Genomic DNA, 22,868 nt, shown 5'->3' with positions numbered 1-22,868 from the left:
AACCAACCATGAACTTCAGAGAACTGCGGACTACGGCAGCAAGAAGAGTCCACCCTCCCCAAAAAAAAGGAAGGGTGCTTTGCTGTGCTGAGGCCCCAGGATTCGTCAGCCTGCTGACACACGTGGCGACTACAGGAGAAAAGCAGCTCTGGAATTTAGAGGCGCCGTCTGGGGTCGGGCGTGACCACCTGGCTACGGGGACGCAAGACAATGGCCACCACGAGGGCCGACTTGCGCAAATCAGCTCCGAGTGCTGCGAAGGTCGTCTGCCCTCGGAGGGGGGCAGTGAAAGTGCGTGCGTCTGTGTGTGAGCGCCCCGAAAAGGCTCCGCAAGCGAGACTCCTCGCCTCCGCTCTCCCAACCTCGAGAATCGGATGACTTATACGTCACGGGCCTCGCCTCCATTTTTCTCCCCGCTTTTCTTGGGCCCGACGCACCTCCATTGACGGCGTCGCGCTCGAGCTGTTGTAAGTGCATCGTTTCGCGCAGCGCACAACGAAACCTGACTGGCGGTATAAGTCAGGGCTACACGAATACTAGGGCAGACACAAGCGGATCACAGAGCATGATTACCAGCTAGAACACGGCAGAAAATGACATGAGGCTAAACCCCCTGAGGGCAATGTTGTACACGATGGCTTCGAGCGACAAAACAGGCCATCGCTTCAACGGATCGCTCGGCCTTGTCGCTCGGTTCTGGAAATCTAGAATTCGTCGCTCGTCACCCGGAAGTGCTATGAGCGACTAGTCAATAGCGCGAAACCGGAACTGGATGTACATCACTCAAATACTGATTGTCGCACGCAACGAGAAAACTATTGAATTTTACACGTGCAAGAAAATGAACCTACTGCAAGACCTTCGGAAATATCTTATGTGGCGTTTTACAGTACAATATATCAACTTAAATTAATAAAGCACGCGTCACGCTAGTTCCTCTGCATATATGGCTGCCCTCATACCAGCAACACCGGGGACACGTCGCTGACAATCATCGTTCGCATGGGGTAGGCGACGAGCGAACGCGACAGTCATGTCCATCGCATCGCTTGTCGCTGTCTCACGCAAGATCGCTTGCATATGATTTATGCTATAGTTTCGGTGTCTGCGCGCTCGACTATATCTACTTGGGAACAAGCAGACGAAACGGAAGTACATCTCGCTTGCTGCGGTGCGAACTAAAACAAACATGCAGACATTCAGTTTGTGCGTTTTATTATTTCTCTAAGCTTCAATTCTTTTCAAGCCACCCATTACACAATTCACATGTGTTGCCTTGAATAATTCTTGAAGTTACGTGTCACCACGAGCGACGTCACAGCGCTAACACGTGTACGTAGGCGCACTAGCACGTGTACGTCATCCTCCGGCTTGTAGCGCGGCGGCCGCGAGGAGGAGGGAAAACGGAATTCGGTTTGAAATTTCAGATCTTTCCGTGGCGACTGGCGATGTAATACTTTGCAGACACGATCGTTATCAGGCAATATATGATCTGCGCTTGCCATCTCAAAATGGCCAGACCTAGTGAAGGGCCCATTAAAGAGAGAAAGAACATATCTTTAATGCGCAATGGTAGCAATCTGGATACCTGGTTAACCTCCCTGCCTTTCCTCTTTTCTCTCTCTCTCTCTCTCTCTCTCACACACACAGACACACTTTGAAATGCTTCATTGTCAATTAACCCCCGGCACCAATAGTCGGCATCCAAGCCGGAATTGCACCAATATCGCATCATCACAAAGGAGCCACGGTTTTTAGCGCTCGTTTCTGTCTTGGCCTTTTATATATCTGGCTGAGACACGAGACCGTTTTTTACTCGGTTCGTGCCACGTGGTGGTAAAGCTGACACGAAGCTGTTTTCGCATTTACATTCCACAGCAGCTAACTCGTGTGCGTGGGCAGAATCTTCCGAACTTCACTGCGACAAGAAAGGCTTCTGTGTACTTCAAAAAAGAAGTGAACTAAAACAACTTCGTGTTTGTTATCACGAACAGAATTGTCAAAGCTTCTCGTCGCAGACAGCAGAGTTCTCATCCTTGAATTGGATGCTCGAGCACGCGCACATTCATTGCACAATAATTTGAAATGTTTATTTGTCTAACAAGACATCGCTAGTGAAGCTTTCAACTATGTATATTGCGGCACATACTGCAATTTACGAATCGCAGCCGGTGAGTGTCCAAGTCGTATCCACTTGGAAAGAATTGAAGATAGCACTGGTTTCGCGATATGCACGACCAAACTTGCTGTAAAAATGTGCTGTTTTACCACGGACTTTTTGACAAAAAGGCGTTTTATGCACTGAAACAATAACTAACGCCGATATTGGAGGAATGAACTTTGGGAATTGATATCTCGAAGCTTGTCATCGTGAAAGCTTGTTCCAAGTGGATACGCCTTGCAATTTCAGCGGCTACGAACGTGCTGTAATTAATTATGCAATTTATTCAGTCCTGTTTTCTTAATAGCTGAATAGCCGATCCTTTCAAATGGTTGTAAGAATAACAAACAGACGATAATATTCATGTGTAAGCAGGCCCCGTCAATTCCAGTGACCTAATTTTTTCTGAAAGCAGGAAGGAAAGATGTTGGCCTCGAGGGCTACTACAGTGCGGCGCTGCTACCGCTACGATGCAAGAAGTGACATCACATGACTCGCCTTTGCCGCAGCAAACGCAGCTCTTTGGGTGGCGATTGACATCTTGACTGTAGGGTTGTAATTAACGTGTTGCATTCCCAAGGCAGAAATATAGTTTCTTCCTTTTGCAGTGTGGTTTACTGCTCGGCTGATAGTCACTGAAAAGGAAATATGATCAGAAGAGTCGAGAAAGCGATGCACACAGGACCTGTAGTGTGCACACTTCGTCAGTCAAAATAGAGGCGCAGAAGTGCATGCGGCGTGCATCGGTGCCTAAGCGCGGATTAAGGGTACGGAAATATGAGCGGTTCAAGTTCCACGTATTCTAATATGCAAGTGGTAACTCATCGTTCCACGATATTTCTGGCGAAAGTTGCAAGCCGCACTTCCTGCGACGAATTCTGTCAACAGTGCCGTTATTGCGGCAAAAGTGCGTGCAGCTATAGTTTCACGAAGAGAGAGAGAGAGAGAGAGAGAGAGAGAAAGCAAGGATAGGAAAGGCAGGGAGGTCAACCAGAAGAGCATCCGGTTTGCTACCCTACACTGGGGGTTGGGGAAGGGGGAATAGAAAGAGGAAAAGGGTAGAAAGTGAGCACTGAGTGCGTGTGGGCGGGACACTATGCAAAGGGACACTGCAAACGGTCTCGTAAGCCGGTGCACTTCAAGTATTGCACTAATGCACGATTCGCTTTTCGTGCCAGTGACGGGTGTGGCCACGGTCCGAGTATCTTTGACTCGTTGAACGGTCCTAAGTCCAGTCGGCGTAAAGTTTCCCGCAGAGAGAGGCGTTGTACATCGTAGCGGGGGCAGGTACACAATAAGTGCTCGATGGTCTCCTGCACCCACAGGAATCGCACATCGGGCTCTCGGTCATTCCCAAACGATAAGAGTATGAGTTCATGAATGCTACTCCCAGCCACAAGCGGTACAGCAAGGTTGCTTCACCGCGGGAAAGGCTAGATGGCAGTTGTAGCCGTAGCGTGGGGTCCAGCTTATATGATCGGCAATTGTAGGCACTTGAACTCCAGAGATCTTGCGACTTTTTGCGTGCATGTAGGCGAAGTTCCCTGGCAGCGTCCGACCTCGCCAAAGGTATCGAATGCGTCTGGATATCTTCGTGGGTAGACCGGGCAGTACGAAGGATCCCGACTGAGCAACCAGTCTGAAAGCATTACTCGCTAAAGACCTTCGCTGCACACCAGACTGGGATGTACGCGCTAGGCTGTTTTGCAGCTGAGACGCCACGCATAAAAAACATGCAAACGCTCGGAGTTAACAGCAGCTCAACCGCTGCAGACGCCAAACGCTTCGCAGCCGGTATCACGTGAGGTTGCTTTCTACGTCACGGTGACGTTCCATCAGATGGCGCCAAAATGTCCCCGAGGTCAATACAGTTTTGGCAGTTATACAAGAATTAACAATTAGTAAAAAAAAATTACAGCAAACAAGTTGTATTATTGGACTTGTATTCGAACTCATCGCTTTTATTTAAAATTTGCTGTACGTTCTCAATCCCCGCACCATTGCACTAGGTTGAGTTCGATTCTCAAGCGTGGAGGCCGCATTCCGAATTTCCGATAGAAAGTTATTGCGAAAACGCCTGCCTGCCTTGCTTTGAGGAGGCCCAAAGAAATTCGAAAGCTTCCACTGCGCCTTCCTCATTGTCCACTTTGTAGTGCCTGTACGGTAAAACCTGCAATTGAATATAACCGAACGCTTTTTACACTGCTTTGCGCTGGAGGAATAGCACATCTGTATTCGCGTTTATCACACGCAAGATAAGAGACATATACATAGTGTGATTGACGTATTCATCTTACGTTGAAAAATACATATCGTACGTAAAACAAACACAGTTACAGGGAGACTAATTCAATCACTCGCATTGAAAGGGCACAATGCAAATTTGGCACAATGCATAGATAAATACACAGTTGCTGCAGACTCCCGAGAGAGAACTTAACTTCCTGCTGTCTAAACAAATTTCGTTTTGCAGCATTAAATTACCGTAACCGTTCTGCTCATCTTGATTTAAACCACAATGATGATTACCTGAACATGAAGGAAAATGATGGTAAGAATCTTCTGCGTGGACAATCACCATCTGAAAACTATTTTGCTTTAGAGACAGTTAAAATGGGCTTAAGTAATGCAAGCAAAAAAAAAAAGCTCGCTAGGCGTACTTGTTACTTTTTTCGTGACTTCCCCTGCGCCGTCCTCGTAAGGATGCACATTCGGGGCATTTTAGCGGTGAATGTAATTTTTCGAACTTGATCGATACCGGTGGGTGTAGATGTCCATTGAAACGAAGCACTTTTGGCAATCCGTCACCGTAAAGTTTCTGCGCGCGCAGTACAGTGCACGCAGAAAATAGTGCAACGGTGGACCGCACGTAGTGCGCGTTGCCGTTTCAGGTTTTCTTGCGTGGCGCTCGCGACTGGCTCCTCGTTTGTTGGAAAGGAAGCAGCCGAAAAGCTGGTGGAACAGGGAGAAGCGATCGCTGAACGACAGAGCGCATCTGGAGAGCAGGGGCAGGCAAAGAAGTCGCAGTTGCCGCACGATGAAGTGGCCAGCAAATGGGAAATATACCGGAAGAAAAAGTCTATGGTTCAAATACTGGTGCAAGCAAAATTAAAAGGTGAAAGTGAACGTTGGCTGACAGAAATACGTAAGAAAAAGATGGCCGCACTTAGAATATTTTGGAACCACGTAAGACGGCAGGAGGTCAACAACAATACAACATATCCTAGACGAAGACGAAAACAGACTGGTAGGAGAAGTGGCAATAAATTACACCCGAAAAATGACAGCCGAATATTTCCAACCCAATGACGAGGTTGTATTTGAAGAAAAAAAGCATGAAAGAGACCCAAGTGGAAAACGAGCTGGTGCTGACAAATTTAGACTGGAAGAAAGCGGAAGAGAAAATTCCTAAGCGCACAGCCACAGGGCTAGACGAGGTTCCCGTTAGGCTGATTATGAACTAGGACCAAGAAGTAAGGAAGCTCTGGGGTGCGATCGGAGATGGTTGTTCGGCGCGTTCGTTCGGTTACCGGCGCGCGCGATTGGCCTACTCCGCGCCGACGTCGCCAGCCGCGGGGCGCCGCCCCGTTTTTGGTGACGTCAAAATGACGACACGCTCCTGTCAATCATCCGCCCACCGAGCATTTCGTCCGAACGCGACGGGAGTTGAGAAGTTTGGAGCGATCATACGGCTTCGCATGGCGCGTCTGGTGGATTGGATTGGATCCAGCAGGCGGCCTTTTCGGCTGCGAAATGGCAGGTTTGAATCCAATTCATAGTTTAATTCTAGAAAATGGCGCTTCCGTTGGAAACTTAGGTTGTTGCGCTGGCTTTTCTAGAGGAAGGAGGAGAGCGGGTGGCGGTGCGAAACGCGTTTGAAGAGATGGCAGAAAGTGAATTCCGGCGTCGTTTTTGTTTCTCGAAACAAATAATTCGTTGGTTGTACAGAGAAATCGACAAGTTCATCGGTGCCAGCGAGCCACTGGGATGTTGTCGCTGCCTCTTGAAAAGTGCGCCACTCTCTCCCGTCGTTTTTTTTTCTTTTTCCTTCTCGCTGTGCGCGACACCACCTAGGGACGACGCAAAGAACCTAATAGTTATAAATTGCAGTAGTCACACGTACTACTATTTGAAAACGTGTTTGTGCTTGAGAAGAAAAAAGTACATTTCTTTAGATAAAGATTTAATTCACTTGGAAGACGAGAAACATTTGGTTTTGTAGTACACTGTTTGCAAGCAGACGACAAACGACGCAAGTAAACTTCCGGGGAGGTCACCGCTTCCTGATTGGCTGCTCTCTCCGCCCCGGTGTCACAAATTTTGCATACTGCAACTCTGTGACGTTGCAGCAACTGAACAGAACGCGTATCGAACAAAATATCTCCGATCGCGCCCCTGGTGAAAGCAGTGGAAAGAACTTTGGCGCCAACTGTCTGGTATTCGTCTATCCTTCAAAGTAGAATGAATTTAATTTATAAAGGTGGGGGGGGGGGGAGAAAGATAGAATTCACTCGTATAGACCGTTGACATAGGTAATATACAGGCTAGCAATGCAGGCAATCAAATTAGCTTCAAGCATGGGCGGAGAATAATGGCATTTTGGTAGAGCTTCAGAATGGCTTCAGAATAGGTAGGCGTTTAGATGATAACTTAATTGTTCTTACTCAGTGTATTGAAATATCAAAAGTAGAAAGCAGACCGTTATATGTGGCCTTTTTAGACATTACAGGAGCCTATGAAAACGTTGACCGCAACATCTTGTGGGATATTCTGGTAGGGGATGGCTTAGCTGACTATTGTCTACAGCTTTTGAGATTTACCTAGAAAATACCGTTTGCGTTGAATAGGAAGGGATGAGGAGCGAGGAGAAAGTTCATATCAACAAGGGACTGAGGCAGGGGTGCCCTTTATCCCCGCTGCTGTTTATGATGTACATGGTGAAGATGGAGAGGGCGCTATAAAGAAGTAATATCGGGTTTAATCTCTCATACAAACAGGCGGGTACAATAGTAGAGCAGCAGCTCCCAGGTTTATTTCATACGGACGACATTGTGTTGCTAGCTAACAAGCAAAGTGATTTGCAACTTCTGGCTAATTATCTGTGGGCAGGAAGGTAACAATATAGATTTGAAATTTAGTGTTAGAAAATCAGGTGTTTTGGTATTCAATGAAAACAGTGAACAGATAGTGGAGATACAGGGCCAGGAAATACCTCGGGTAACAGAATATAAATACCTTGGTGTATGGATAAACGAAGGCAATAGATATATGGAAACACAGGGAAAAACAATAACAGTGAAGGGGAAGAGAAATGCAGCCGTAATGAAGCACAGAGCGCTAAGGGGATACAATAGGTACCAGGTACTCCGAGGTATGTGGAAAGGTGTAATGGTTCCAGGACTTATTTTGGAAATGCGGTTGTTTTGAATCAGTGGTACAATCAGGACTCGACGGGAACCAAAGATCAGTGGGTCGCCTCGCATTGGGCGCTCACGGGAAGACTACAAATGAAGCTGTGCAGGGGGATATGGGCTGGACTAGTTTTGAAGTGAGAGAAGCTCGCAATAAAATTGAGTATGAAGAACGGCTGAGGAATATGGAAGAAAGTAAATGGGCTGGGAGGGTGTTCAGGTATCTGTACAGGAAAAACATTGATTCACAGTGGAGGAAAAGAACTAGGAAGCTTACCACTAAGTATGCGGCCTGTAGGGTGGGCAACACAGCAACAGAGAACGTCAAGTGGAAAGTCAGAGGCTGAAACAATCTCATGGGTGGCGGCAATGGAAAAGAAACCTACCATGAGTAACTACTTAAGAGGAAAAAACGAAATCAGGACAGAAACAATTTATGATAGCTCAAAGGGAAGCTCATTACTTTTCGAAGCGAGAACGGGATGCTTTAGAACACGCACCTATAAAGCGACATATAAGACGGAAGAAGCAAGTGCTTTCTGCGGTAAAGCTAGGGAGTATATGGAGCAGGTTTTATTAGAATGTGAAGACGTCTACCCAGCGGTCGATTTAGGCACCACTGGCCGCCTCGAAGCCCTTGGGTTCAGCGAGAGCAGTGGAAAAGTAAGCATGTCCGCAATAGGCATTGCGGACATAGGCAGAAGAAAAGTAGGGAAATGACAAAAACGGAGACGTACAAAAGCACAGTTCGAAATAGGGGATCAGGAAATTTGGGTGTGGTAGTTCATAGTGTTTTTTTTTTTAATTGTTTATCCGAGGTAGGAAATTCGGCAGTATAATAGCAAGGAGCTTCGTGACGCAAACCACCGCCCCGTTCCAAAGGGGCCGGCGGTGGATCCATCCATCCATCCATTCACCGTAAGGTCCCTCTATAAGGTAGCGACATCTGCCGCGCGCGCCACCTAGGAAGTTAGACGGTGCCCACGCTAAACCGCGTCATTCGCGAGGTGAACAAATATCTGCACACGCACGGAAATAAAACCTGCTGGTGCCTAACTGTAATGAAAAACGAAAAAAGGGCCCGAACTGCTAAACCTAGTCTTTTAATTTCAAATGAGCGCTGAAAAAAAAACGCTTAAGAGAGCGGAATGAGGGCTTCATCGCCTCGATTCCGCATGTTTACCTTTCGTTCGCTTTCGCTCAGTGACCGCGAGAGCCTTGGTGATTGCTTGCCCTTAATCCCGTTAGCTCTATGAATTATTTTGCTTGTAAGTGTGCTGCGTACACATAGCGGTTACTTCGAACGAAGGATTCTTGTAAAAAAGAAGGCTGACAGTCACTTGGACCGAGAAACTTTCGACACAACATCGCTGAAACGTGCCACCCTCACGGCAACTAAACAACATCCTGTGTGTGTGGAAACGAGTGCGCCAACAGTCTTCTTGCCGCTGAGTGTATCTGTCGTGTAGCGGCTATACACGGTTGTGTTTAGTGGTTCTGTGCTACGAGCCAGTGCAACTCTCGTGACATTCTGAAACGGCGGCACGGATCGCGTCAGCGCATCTCTTCGATCGCGTCCGGGCTGCCAGCGCGATCTGACCTCGCGGCACACGAACGTCGAGCGTAGTGAGTGCTCGTGTGTGAATGGGGTTGGCTGTTCTCATGAACCGTGTGACGTCGCCACGTAAACTTGAATCGTGACACGCATTGTTGTGATTATGCCTTTTCGCCTCTGTGCACCGCTAAAGCCCCGTAAGAATTAGAGGGCCCTTATACGAAACGCACGCGGATTGGCCTGGCTATTACTGCACTGTGTTTTGCTGGCAATCCGTGCATCGCTTTTGGCGTTTTTTCTTGTGGTAATTTGCAGTTGGGTGTTTTTCATCAGTAAAATGGCATCGCCGACTACTGAAACACCTTCGAGTGTAAGGGAAACTTGGAACGAGCTCGCGGCTGTATGTAATGTACCTTGATATATTGTATTATACTTTATTATTTGAAGGACAGTAGCACTGGCTATGTATTATTGGTTTTTAAAAGCAGAGTAATGCAGGCACTTAGGAATATATTTATTCAAATATGCAATGCACAAGATACGATTAGGATATTGGAAATAACTTTCCGGACATATTGAGAGTTGGAAATGAGAGTTGGAAATGACTTTTTGGACATATTGTAAAGCGCAGTTAACAGCGCGCGCACAAACACGGGAAAGTGTAAAAGTAGAATTCGCTGCTGAAATTTATTTTTTATAGCACGTAACGCAATGCGGATAGTTGTCAGCGAGTTAATGCGCTTCTGCCCCACTAGGACATTGGTTATTGCATGCTAGGTCATACTGCACTTGCCAAATCAACGGGCTCATAATGCACTAAAATCAATAATCTCCACAAACTTCGGCCGTCAACATTTTTGCGCGCGAATGAAATACTATCGCAGTTCTGCATACACACGTGTATACATTCTCTCGTACCTTGGTATCGCTAGACGTTACTTTCCTCGCATAGTCGTGCAGCTACCGACGGTTCAGTCTTTCCGTCCAATTATGAGACCACATTTATCTTCTGGTTAGGTTTTCTTTGCTGCGCGGGATGAAAAACACCTTCTTGCCGTCCTCCGTCTGATCTCGCCACCCACCCGCACAGAAACAAGGCATTTCGGTCCTTCGCATCCTAGGTCATACTGAGCCATTAAGCGGGCTCATAACGAACTAAAATCTCCACAAACTTCGGCCATCAACATTCATGCGCGCGAGCGAGATAATATCACAGCCCCACACACGCACGTGTATACTTTCTATCGCACCTTTGCATCGTTGTATGTCATTTGCCTGCATAGTCGTGCAGTTACCGACGGTTCAAAGTCCGTCCGTCCAATTCTGTGCAACCATACTTTTCTTCTGGTTAGGTTCTGGTTGCCGCGCGGTATGCAAAATAACTTTTTACCATCGTTCGTCCGGTTTCGGCACGCAACCGCACAGCAACAAGGCATTTCGGCCCTCCCAGAGCGAAATTATCGCAGCAATGTGCATAGCATAACAGGTGAAACGCGCAAACTTCGCCCGGCGCGCAGGAACTTTCATGGCGGCAGAGGGGCGGAGCAAGATCACATATCACCGATGAGCCTATCGCTGGCGTCGTCTGCTGGATCAAAGCCTTTCGGTACTTTAGAATTATTGAGGGACTTCAGCTCCTCGGTGTAAGTGAAAGTCCAGATAAACAACCCAGAACCAAAAAGAAAGCGGGAGAAACAGACAGTGAATTGGATGGAAAGAATGAAAACGAAAGAAGGCCAGGGGCAAAACAACAAGAAGAAATAAGTTATACGGGAAAATCTGTACGCCAACACGAAGGGGAGGGCCTTGCTATTTGAGGCTCTAGCTAATTGCCGAAGGACAAAACATACCGGAGCAAATATTCGCAAGAAGGGGAGACAGGTCTGTTGCAGCAAAAATCCGGAGACCACTCGGCACATCCTAATGCAATGCGAAGCGATTCACCCAGTGAGACCCGGGAGTAACCTACACCCAGAAGCACTTGGATTTCAAGTGGACTGTAGCATCAGCCGGGCAGCAGTCGATACAAATGAGAGAGGTTTAGAGTATTAGAGGGGGAAAAAAAGCAGTGAAGAGATTGATACGACCAAATCCGTTACAGGCATATGTAGGAATACAAGGTAGATTGAGAAACTTTGAGAAAGAGAAAAAAAGGATGAGGATTTATGTAAACATGCTTTGAGAAACATGTATAGCATACCTGATTAACTTAAGTAGGCTAGGTGACTATCTCACCACCCCGTTTCAAACGGGATGCCAATAAATGAGCATCTGCAGCACCCCTGCGCGGCCCTGTGGTTGTCTCTGCGATGCTGCCACAGGATATGTTTGAAAATTCTCCCTACAAATTTAATATTGCCACGACTAAAGGATAGCAACGAAAGAGAAGAAAACGAATTGAGGCACATGAGCAGCAACCACACTCCTATTTGGAAAGAATATGAAGTTGGGGGCGCGTTAGCTCTGGTGGTCTTTGAATACAGAGCTGGTTTTGTTTCTCGCATCCTCGTCCTGAACCCTCTGTTTTTGACGTCGTGACACCTGGTGGAGGTGCTGGACTTCAACATCTCATGCTCGGGACTCCTCTGCGGAACGGCACTTCCGGTCCGAACCCACAACCAGTTCCGGCCGTGGATGCCCCTTTCCACCGCTACAGTCGCCGACAGCGAGGTCTTAGCCCCGAGGTAATTCCCTTGGAACTCCCCCAACCAAGGAGTCCTCCGTCTGAAGGAATGGCAACTGCAGGCGCTTCACAGGTGACTGTTGAGCACCCTCGGATTCCCAAGACCTTCCACGGTGATGTTTTCGAGGACGTCGATGATTGGCTCGAATATGAGAGTCGCCAAACCGAATCGTTGGACCTCGGGACAGAATCTCTCGCGCGTGTACTTTGCCTTCGCGGACAGCGCTCGTACATGGTACGCGAACCGGGAAGACGCATGTCTTCCTGGGATGAGTTTCGGCAGCGACTTTTGGATACTTTCGTTAATAACGATCGTCGCGATTCGGCCGAACAACTCATCGAATCGCGTATACAAAAGCCGAATGAGAACGTCGCCATGTTTGCGGGGGACATGGCCCGCCGCTTTTTCCGAGCTGACCCCGCGATGCCTGAAACGAAGAAAATCCGACATTTGATGCGAGGCGTGAAGGAGCAACTGGTCGCCGGTCTTCGCAACCCACCGACAACTGCTGCGGAGTTCATCAAGGAGGCTACTACGATCCAGTGCGCACTTCAACAACGGTGCCGCCAGTACGATCGACCGATCAGCGCCTCCGCACTTACCGCCGGCAGTGAGTGCTCCCCGCGTGAGCGCATCCGCGAGGTCGTTCGAGAGGAGCTTCGCGACCTTGTCGTGACTCAAGAACCTGTGGTGGCTTCTGTCGCAGAGCTCGTACGGCAGGAGATCAGGCACGCGTTTTCTTTGCCCGAATTGCTACCAGACCAGCGCTCTGTAAACTACGCGTCGGCCGTCCCTCATCCAACCCCCGCGCCGCACAGCTCGTCGTCCCTGACTCTTCCTTACGAGTGGTTAACACGTCCGTACCCCATGCTGCCGCCGCCGACCCCGCAACTTAATGTGCCCGAGGAAACGCCGTCCTAGTACTCTACGCCGACAACCCCTACTTGGTCGCAAATGCCGCCCATCAATCGACCACTTGTTAGCAAGACGGACTTGTAGCGCTCCGTCGACCGAGGTACACTTTGCTTACATTGCGGGAAAGCCGGCCATATTTACCACTTCCGCCAGTATCGTGACCCGTGATACCGGGCCTTTCCAACCACCTTCCTTCGCGCTCTTTGGGACAACCGACGCGACACCAGCGTATCCACACCAGCACAGCCATTCGCTTCACCGTATCGTCGACCTCAGTCACCTGCACTGAGCACTTAATTCACCGCATCGTCGTAGTTACGCCGATGTAGTCCGGGTCAGGTCCCCTAGTCCTCGTCGGGGAAACTAAAAGCAGCGATCTCTAGGGGGAAGGTTGCCGCCCATCGAGATGCCCCCACACACCCAACGCCACCAGTACAACTGGACAATACGACGTCGCAGACTCCACTGGAATTGTTAGCGCCGACATCGCCGTTCACATAGATGGACGCCCAGTGACAGCGCTAGTAGACACTGGCGCTGACTTTATTTATTTGTTTGGTACATACTGCTAGCCTTAACAAAGGCTTTGGCAGGAAAGGGTACATTCATAAAAGGGAAAATACATCTTTGAAGAGGTAGCTTAGCGCAAATAAAACCACGGACACAAGGAAGACAGACAAGGACAAGCGACAAGCGAAATATGGACGACCAACTAGCCCAACAGTCAACTCTTCTAGAAAATACATCATTCACACAGGGTTCAACGATAATCGTTTACAAGAGGCCTTGGCTTTGGGTTAAAAAACAAGCTTGTACATACTCACGTACAGCGATATAGACAATGCACATTCATGGCGACAATAGAACATGATGTAAAAACCACATTTCATCATGTAGCAACAAAGATATGGTTAGACAGCTTTGACAAAAAAGAATCGAGGGTTGTACAATCGACAACTTCTTGTGGTAACATATTCCATTCTCTGATAGCTTGCGGGAAGTATGAATATCTGAAAGTGTCATTGTGAAACCTATACTCAGATAATTGTTTATTGTGTTTCGTTCTTGTAATTCTAGCGTTAGTGTACTAAAAACTTATTTTTGTCTATTTTTAGGGCATTGCTCTGGAGCATAAACAGGAATTTTAGTCGGAGATATCTAGCACGATCGCTAATTGTTGGGAGTCCGGCTAAGCGTAGAAGTTCAGTTGGGGAATCATGACGACGGTATTTATTATAAATGAATCTTACTGCTTTTCTTTGTACGTTCTCTAACTTCGCTATGGCACATTTAGTGTATGGAAACCAGCATATGGCGCCGTATTCTATAACGGAGCGAATGAGTGACGTGTACGCGAGTAGTTTGGTGTTGGGTGAAGGGAAAAAAGCGCTGAGAGTGATTTTGTTGACACGCATGACACGTGTTTGTTCCATTTTAGATCGGAAGAAATAATTATACCTAAATGCTTGTATTCTTCTACCCTATGTAGTTCTCTTTGCTGAATTTCGTATGGAAAGGTTAGTGGTTCTTTCTTTCTCGTTACTGTCATGCAGACAGTTTTTTCTGCATTTAGCGTCATCTGCCAGTCTTGACACCATTTTGCTATATTTTTAAGTGCGTCATTCAGAACAACCTGATCATCCTTGGTCTGTATTGGTTTATAAATAATGCAGTCATCTGCGAACATGCGTACCGTTGCGTCAGTGCCATTTGCGATGTCGTTAATAAAAAGAAGGAAGAGAATGGGAGCTAAAACTGTGCCCTGAGGCACACCGGATACAACTTCAACGTAGTCTGAGGATTGGCCTTCGAAATGAACGAATTGTTGACGTCCTGACAAATATTCTTTTAACCATTTTGTAAGAATACCGTGTCCCAGAATTCCCTGCAGCTTATGGATTAGTTTTGGATGCGATACCCCATCAAAAGCTTTTGATAGGTCTAAAAAATTATGTCTACCTGTCCTCGCTTATCGATTGTTAATGCTAGGTAATGAATAGTCTCTATTAATTGAGTTGTTGTAGACAAACCACTCCTAAGTCCATGTTGGTTAGGGTTAATTAGAGAATGACTTTCAACAAAAGTTACGATGTGTTTTAATATTAAATGCTCAAAAATTTTCCCTGCTGTACAAGTGAGTGAAATAGGACGGAAGTTGGAAGGATTTGTAGCGTCACCTGATTTATGTATCGGAATAAATTTTGCAATTTTCCATTCTTGAGGAACCTCAGAAGTTTTCAACGATTTTGTAAAAATTAGCAATTAGACTTCTCTAATAAGCCAAAAACTCGCCGGTTGCCTTAAGAAGGTCGACTTCACGGACGGGTCCCCACTTAAGAACTGCAGAAGGCCAGTTGATGACGCCCACAGGCAAAGTTACTGCAAGAATTAATATTGCTGCGTCGGCCTTCGTTACTACTTTTGTCGTTTTGCCGGAGTGCTGCAAAAGATCTGATCTTGGGCATGGATTTTCTGCGTGAATGCGGCACCATTATAAACATTCCGGACAGGTAGGTCACTGAAACTTGGTGCTGGGCTAGTTGGTGATGCATTCTTTAAAACTGAAGGTAGCGCTTAAAAGGACGAACACACGGTGAAAAGACGACACAACGACGAAGAAACGCTACTGACAACTGGTGTATTTCTTGAAAAGGGTTCAATACTTAAGAGAATCACAACACATGCGCACAACCCAACTGCGCCAGCCTTCTTTATCGCAAAATCGCAAACAGTTACGGGAAGTGCAAAATGATAGACCACCTAAGCAGCAAGAAATGAGCACATGACCGATTGAAGAAAAGCCATAAGTTACGGTTTTTCAAATCTCTCCAGGAGTGTGCGCTTAGCCGAGTACAAATTTATTGAAGCATCGCTGATGCACAGACCCGCCTTTTTTGTATGTGGAAAGCTTCCAGCAGAACTCTAGCTTTAGCGCTTGCACTTCTGCCCAGAACCTTTGCTTCTTTGAACCGCGGCACCCACTCGCAAACCATCACATGCGAAATTAAATTCGCAAGTTTCTCTTGTTTTGTTAAGTTTTCAGTGTCCCCTTAAGCGGTCATTCAAGCAACGCCCCGTCTGCCCGATACAGCACTTTCCGCAGGACAGGGGAATAAAGTAAACCACTCCTAGGGCACACCTGACGGACATCTTCATGCTGCTTTTTGCAACCACGCTGACCTTCACCGATGATGCGGGGGCACAGCTTCGCCAACTTGTTTGGCGCAGAAAAAACAAGGATTTTATTGGAGATTTCATTAGGGGCCCGGTTTTAAAGGTTTTTAGATATGTCGACGATTTCTCGACCTTTTTAAAAGCGCGTACTGACATTTCATTTGAAGGTTCGGTACGACAGCTCTTAAGTACCTTTAACGACCATGGTAAAGACCTAGCTTTTACCCATGAACTGCCACAAAATCGCGAGATACGTTTTTTAGACCTCAGGCTGACGATAACTAAGGGACACACCTGTTCGGCGTATTTCTCACGTGCGAAGAAAGAGCTTTTGCCCTATGAATCGTCTCATTCAAAGACCGCGAAAAAAAGCAATTGCATCGCTCTGCATGGAATCGGCGCTTCAAAAGTCGTGCCCGCACGAAATGCTTTTTAGTTTTGACAATCAGGTTCGCAGGCTTTTGGCCGCAGGCTTCCCTTGCTCGGTCCTTGTGGCAGGCGCTGAGACCCTTCTCAAGAAATTTGGTCCGCGACGAATGAAGGCTGCACCTGAACGCGTGAAGACCAAACCTGAGGTGATGCCTTACATTCATAAGGTTTCACACAACCTCAAAGAAGTGGCCTGCAGGCACAATGTGCCGCTTGTTCTGCGCCAAACAAGTTGGCGAAGCTGTGCCCCCGCATCTTCGGTGAAGGTCAGCGTGGTTGCAAAAAGCAGCATGAAGATGTGTTCGTCAGGTGTGCCCTATAGGAGTGATTTACTTTATTCCCCTGTCCTGCGGAAAGTGCTGTATCGGGCAGACGGGGCGTTGCTTCAATGACCGCTTAAGGGAACACTCTGAAAACTTAACAAAACAAGATAAACCTGCGAATTTAGTTTCGCATGTGATGGTTTGCGAGTGCGTGCCGCGGTTCAAAGAAGCAAAGGTTCTGGGCAGAAGTGCAAGCGCTAAAGCTAGTGTTTTGCTGGAAGCTTTCCACATACAGAAAAGGCGGGTCTGTGCATCAGCGATGCTTCAATAAATTTGTACTCGGCTGAGCGCACACTTCTGGAGAGATTTGAAAAATCGTAACTTATGGCTTTTCTTCAATTGGTCATGTGCTCACTTCTTGCTGCTTAGGTGGTCTATCATTTTGCACTTCCCGTAACTGTTTGCGATTTTGCGATAAAGAAGGCTGGTGCAGTTGGGTTGTGCGCATGTGCTGTGATTCTCTTAAATATTGAACCCTTTTCAAAAAATAAAACAGTTGTCAGTAGCGTTTCTTCGTCGTTGTGTCGTCTTTTCACCGTGTGTTCGTCCTTTTAAGCGCCACCTTCAGTTTTAAAGGTCGGTCACGTTTAGCATGGGCTCAGGTTCAGTTGCACTCTGTAGAGAGCAACGATGTAGACCTTTATGCGTCGCCGATGATGACGTGACTATACCACCGCGCTCCTAATCCCTTCTGTCGGTGACATGCGACACACGGAGCAACTCTGACGCTGTCGCCGAACAAACTCGGGCGCTGCTATTCAGCCATGGCATATACATTGCAGGAGGCGTCGTAAAGATTAACTGTGGACACACAAATTCTTGTAACAAACTTAAGCCATGAGCGCCGGCATCTTCCAAGAGGTATAGTAGTCGCGTGCGTCGAAGAGTTCACTCAAGTCGCAGACTGTTTCACTGGAGGGAAATGTCATTCCACTAGCCTGCCTGCCGTGCCTCGAGATCTATCCATCGACGTCAGCCCATGCTTGCTGCCTGCGCAGAAACAAAGCCTCCTGGAGCTTGTACATCTGTTTCAGGCCTGCTTCTCGTCGACGTCGAGGGTTGGCCAAAGCAGTTGACCAAGCATCGAATAATCAATGATGATGCAGCCAGGCCCATACGGCAGAATACGTATCGGGTGGCCCCATGGGAACGCGAAGACATAAAAGTCAGATGAAACGAATGCTGGAAGACGACGTTATTCAGTCGTCGAAGAGTCCTTGGGCGTCGCCAGTGGTGTTAGTAAAAAAAAAAGGGATGGCAGCTTAAGTTTCGGCGTTGATTACCGCAAGTTCAACCGGGTCACACATACTTTTACCCGCTACCTCCTACGGACGGTTCCCTCGATAGATTGCGACATGCCCGTTGTTTCTCGTCGATGAATTTGGAGAGCTGGTACTGGCAAATTGAAGTTGACGAGAAAAGCCGAGAAAAAACTGCATTCGTGACACCTGATGGCCTCTATGAATTTAAGGTACTTCCCTTAGGCTTGTGCTCCGCACCGGCAACATTTGGGCGGCTAATGGACACAGTGCTCTCAGACCTCAAGTGGCAAACGTGTTTAGTATACTTCGTCCATGTGATTGTATTTTCTGCAACTTTTGACGAGCGCCTGAGGCGACTACATGCGGTTTTTCAAGCCATCCGATCTGCCGGTCTCCCGCTAATGCCTGAAAAATGCCACTTTGTCTATGAAGAGCTTCTTTTCCTCGGTCATGTGGTCAGCAATGAAGGTGTACGGCCTGATCCCGACAAAATAGCTGCCGTTGCAAACTTCCCAGCGCTGTCTGACAAAAAGGCAGACAATATTTAGGACTGTGCGCCTATTACCGACGCTTCATTCGAAACTTTCCGCGAATTGCGTCCCCTTTGACATGCCTCACCAGGGAGGAGGAGGAGGAAGAACTTTATTAAAAACACCAGTCAATGAACGTCAGGAGAGAAATGCTTCTCCCCCTTCGCCCCTAGCCGTCGGCCGGAATACCTTGAGACACAGCAGCAGCAAGGGCTTGACCGATGAGGTCCCGCTGGACGTTGGGGTCTGGGCTGCGGAGCAAAGCCTCCCAGGATTCTAGAGTGCGCGAGCTATCATTCTTAGCCGGACATGTCCACACCATGTGAACCAGATTTGCTGCCTCATCACAGAATTTGCACTTTGACCTGAATACTCCTGGATGCCACTTGCTGTAGAGTACGGGGTTTGGAAAAACCCCCATCTGTAATTTCCTCCACATAACCTCATCTTTCTTGCTGAGCGTTCTGTCCGCTCCCGGGTAAATTTGGCGATTTAGTCTGTAGTATGCTATGATTTCCTGGTATGCGCGCATATCCTCTCTTCTGTTTATAGTTTCGGTGGTTTGGGAGCTTCCGGGGGTCGACCGGTAAGTGAGACCTCGGGCGACCGAATGAGCCTCCTCGTTCCCTCTAAGTCCCTGGTGAGCTGGTGCCCAAACGAGCAGAACAAGCTGCCTGGGTCCTCCTTCCCTGTTTAATATACGGATGGCAGTTTCCGTCACCCTCCCCGATTCGTAATTTCTCACAGCGTTTTTGGAGTCGCTGATGACCACATTTACCCCCCTTTGGCTGAGGGCCAAGGCTATGGCTACTTCCTCAGCTTCAACCGTCGCGACGCCACTGACTGTGCAGCACGCCACCGGTGTTCCGTCTTCTCTAACCGCCACGGCCGCGTGTGCCGCTTTGCTTTCATATTCCGCAGCGTCCGTATATAGGACGTCCTGTCGACAAGTGTATCTAGCTTGTAATGCCTCTGCCCTGTCTTTACGCCTGCCGTCGTGAAAGGCAGGGTTCATGTTTCTGGGTAGCGGAGGTATTTTTATCTTGTCCCTGATATGTCTGGGTATGTCGCCTGAGCGCACTTGCTCATGTTTGGGCTCGTAGCCTAATTTCTCTAGAATTTTCCTGCCTGTTTTAGATCCAAGTAGCCTTTGGTGCTGCGCGGTAACGGCAGCCTCAATCAGTTCCTCGAGAGTGTTCGACACACCCAGCTTCATAAGTTTGCCGGTGGGCGTGTTCGGGGGGAGTCCGAGCGCGACCTTGACACTTTTCCTAATAATGATTTCGAGCTTGTTCCGTTCTACAGAACTGAGCTTGAGGTAGGGTGCCACGTACACTATCCTACTGATTACGAAGGCTTGTGCTAGCCTCAGGAGATTCGCCTCCTTCATCCCAGCGTGCCTGTTCGCTATTCGTCTGATAAGACGACACGTTTGATTTGAACTGGCTTCTAACCTAGCAAGCGTTTCATAATTTTTCCGGTTGGCCTGAATCCTCAGCCCGAGGACGCGGATACTGTCGACCGCAGGGATCTCGGCGCCGTTGACGTACAGGTGTATGCCCGCCTCACGCTTTTGGTGAAGCCGCCGTTTTCCGGGGGGCATCAGGAACAGCACTTCCGACTTTTCGGCCGAACATTTAAGTCCTTTGGGTTTCAGGTACTCCTCGATAATGTCAATTGCATTTTGCAGGGAGCTTTCAATTTGCCCATCACTGCCCTTGTTTATCCATAGTGTTAAGTCATCCGCGTATATGGTGTGGTTTAGATTCTCAATTTCCCCCAACCGTTCAGGGAGTTTCAACATAGCAATGTTGAAAAGGGTAGGTGATAAAACCGAGCCCTGCGGCGTCCCCACGTTACCCAGGTCAATGCTCTTTATAGATTCTTCCCCTATCTTGAGAGTGGCTTTCCTGTTGGTAAGAAAGTCCTTGATGTAATCGTACACTCTCTTCCCGACATTGAGTGAGTTCAAATTCTCCAAGATGGACGCGTGCCTCACGTTGTCGAATGCCTTTGCCACATCTAACCCCACAATCACTTTCGTGTCTCGCGTTTGCTTATCTATAATTTGGTCTTTGAGCTGCAGCATCACGTCGCATGCCGACAGCTTTGGTCGAAAACCGATCATGGTGTCCGGATACAATCCATTTTCCTCCATGTACCTATTGAGCCGCGTCAGAACAACGTGCTCCATAAGCTTACCCACGCAGGAGGTGAGCGATATAGGCCTGAGGTTCTCGAAGCCTAGTTTTTTACCCGGCTTGGGAATGAAAATGAGGTTGGCGAGTTTCCACTCCTGCGGTATCGTCCCCTTCTCCCAGCACTCCTGCATGTACGTTGCGAGGTTGGCGATTGAGCTGTCGTCTAAATTACGGAGCATTTTGTTGCTCACTCTGTCCGGCCCTGCCGCTGACTTAGTCCGTAGCCGATTAATCTCCGCTCTGACCTCTGCCAGGGTGATGGGGGCGTCTAATTCCGAATTCTCTCCCCCTCCGTAGTCCGGGAGGGGTTCAGGTCCGGCGGGATTGATGTACCTATTCCTAACTACTTCTAAGAGTTCCTTCGTAGTGCCATCAAACTGATGTGCCATTCTTTCCAGCTGTTGTTTGGACGCTGACTTTGTGCTATCCGGATCTAAGAGGTGGCGAAGAAGTCGCCACGTCCCCGCGGTACTCATATTCCTCTCCATCTGATCGCAGACGTTCCCCCAATTTTGCTTCGTGAGCGTGATTGCGTGCTCTTCAATTTCCTTGTTTAAAGCCGCTATCTGTTTCCTGATATTTCGATCCCATCTCTTCTGTCGAAGTCGGTCCTCCAGCCTTTTCTTTTTCCTCCAGAGATTAACTAATCTCCTGTCTACCGCTTCGTTGTCCCCCTCAGTTTCCACCACTTCGGTGGCCAGGGAGACACCGCATTCGTATGGGGGGAAGAACAGCAACAAGCGTTCAACGAGATGCGACAACGCCTCCAAACGCCCCCCCCCCCCCCCCCCCGTCCTCACAGTTAGACGAAGACGCCCTGACAGCGCTTCACACCGACGCCAGCAATGTCGAATGAGGAGCAGTACTCGTTCAGTGACAAGACGGCGCTGAACGAGTAATAGCTTATGCAAGCAGAACCCTTTCCCGTACGGAATACCCGCCGTGGTTGCTCAGTGGCTATGGTGTTGGGCTGCTGAGCACGAGGTCGCGGGATCGAATCCCGGCCACGGCGGCCGCATTTCGATGTGGGCGAAATGCGAAAACACCCGTGTACTTAGATTTAGTCACACGTTAAAGAACCCCAGGTGGTCGAAATTTCCGGAGCCCTCCACTACGGCGTGCCTCATAGTCAGAAAGTGATTTTGGCACGTAAAACCCCATAATTTTTTTCCCCGTATGGAAAAGGGAAGAAGCGGGAAGAAGACGCAAAGTGCGGATGTGTGTCGCGTCGGCTCCGCAGATTTTGAATGATTCTCGGCGTACATTCGAAGAATTCACCGACGCCTTATTATCGAGAAGGAAGTGAAAGTTCCACGGATCACCCTGATATCATTCTCAAGTAGGTGGACCATTTATTTTCGGCACATCGCCCACTTTATATAACGCCACGCCGACACCGCCGCTAAGCCTGAGCCAACGAAGCTGGTGGCTGGAGCCCCGCCTCTTTTCGGGTTAGAGCTGCAAGATGGCAGCGGTAAGCGTCGAAGGAGATGATATAACGAGAGAAGAGTATGAGGACGAAGCAGGTTGGCGTGTTGTGAAGAGAGGAGGATGTGTCAATGAGCGGACAAAATCTCACGGAACCAAGGATCAGGCAGCGCGCTTCTCCAGCGAGAACGCATTCAATAATAGGTGGCACAAAGGACAGAAAGCAAGACAAATCATGGCGGCAAGCAGGATGCCCAGTTTGCCGAAGGCAGAGTACAAGATAATAGTGCGCCCACGTGACGGCTTCAAGGTCACAGACTATAGGATCAATCGCCTAGAATGCTGCGTCGCCAACGTCGCGGGAATCCCCAGGAAGGAATCGGAAGATGACACGGTGTGTGCCAACTACAAACAGAACATTCTAGTGATGAGCACGCCATCGCAGGAGCGCGCCGAAAAATACAGGACTATCACTCGACTGAGGATGGGAGACAAGGAGTTCGAAGCCAACGCGTACGAGTCGGCTCCGGAGGATACATCTTCCAAGAGGAGTAACGCACGAGGTGTCTGCTAGAGAAATAGTGGAGATGCTTGTAACACCAAGGAATCCGACGGTCCTCATGGCCAAAAGAATGGGAAACACCCCGAACGTCATCATCCTTTTCGACGGGCATCGCGTCCCAAACTACGTGAGATACGGAAGGGCACTGGTCAAGTGCTCACTATACCGGAAGCAAATAGACGTATGCTACCAGTGCGGACGCCTCGGACACAGAGTCGATGTCTGCCCGAACC

At 48.4% G+C, this 22,868-nt stretch overlaps 1 protein-coding gene across 2 annotated transcripts in view; it reads left to right on the top strand.

Moving 5' to 3' along the window:
• LOC142567821 (multidrug resistance-associated protein 1-like) overlaps positions 1 to 22,868 on the top strand; it is a 211,265-nt gene that overhangs the window by 127,192 nt on the left and 61,205 nt on the right. The gene's annotated exons all lie outside the window — the stretch shown is intronic.

The sequence above is a fragment of the Dermacentor variabilis genome, unplaced genomic scaffold, assembly GCF_050947875.1.
Source record: "Dermacentor variabilis isolate Ectoservices unplaced genomic scaffold, ASM5094787v1 scaffold_14, whole genome shotgun sequence".
In the NCBI taxonomy this organism is placed as follows: Eukaryota; Metazoa; Arthropoda; class Arachnida; order Ixodida; family Ixodidae; genus Dermacentor; species Dermacentor variabilis.
Note: the sequence above shows the minus strand (reverse complement) of the source record. Positions and strands in the feature narration are given on the sequence as shown.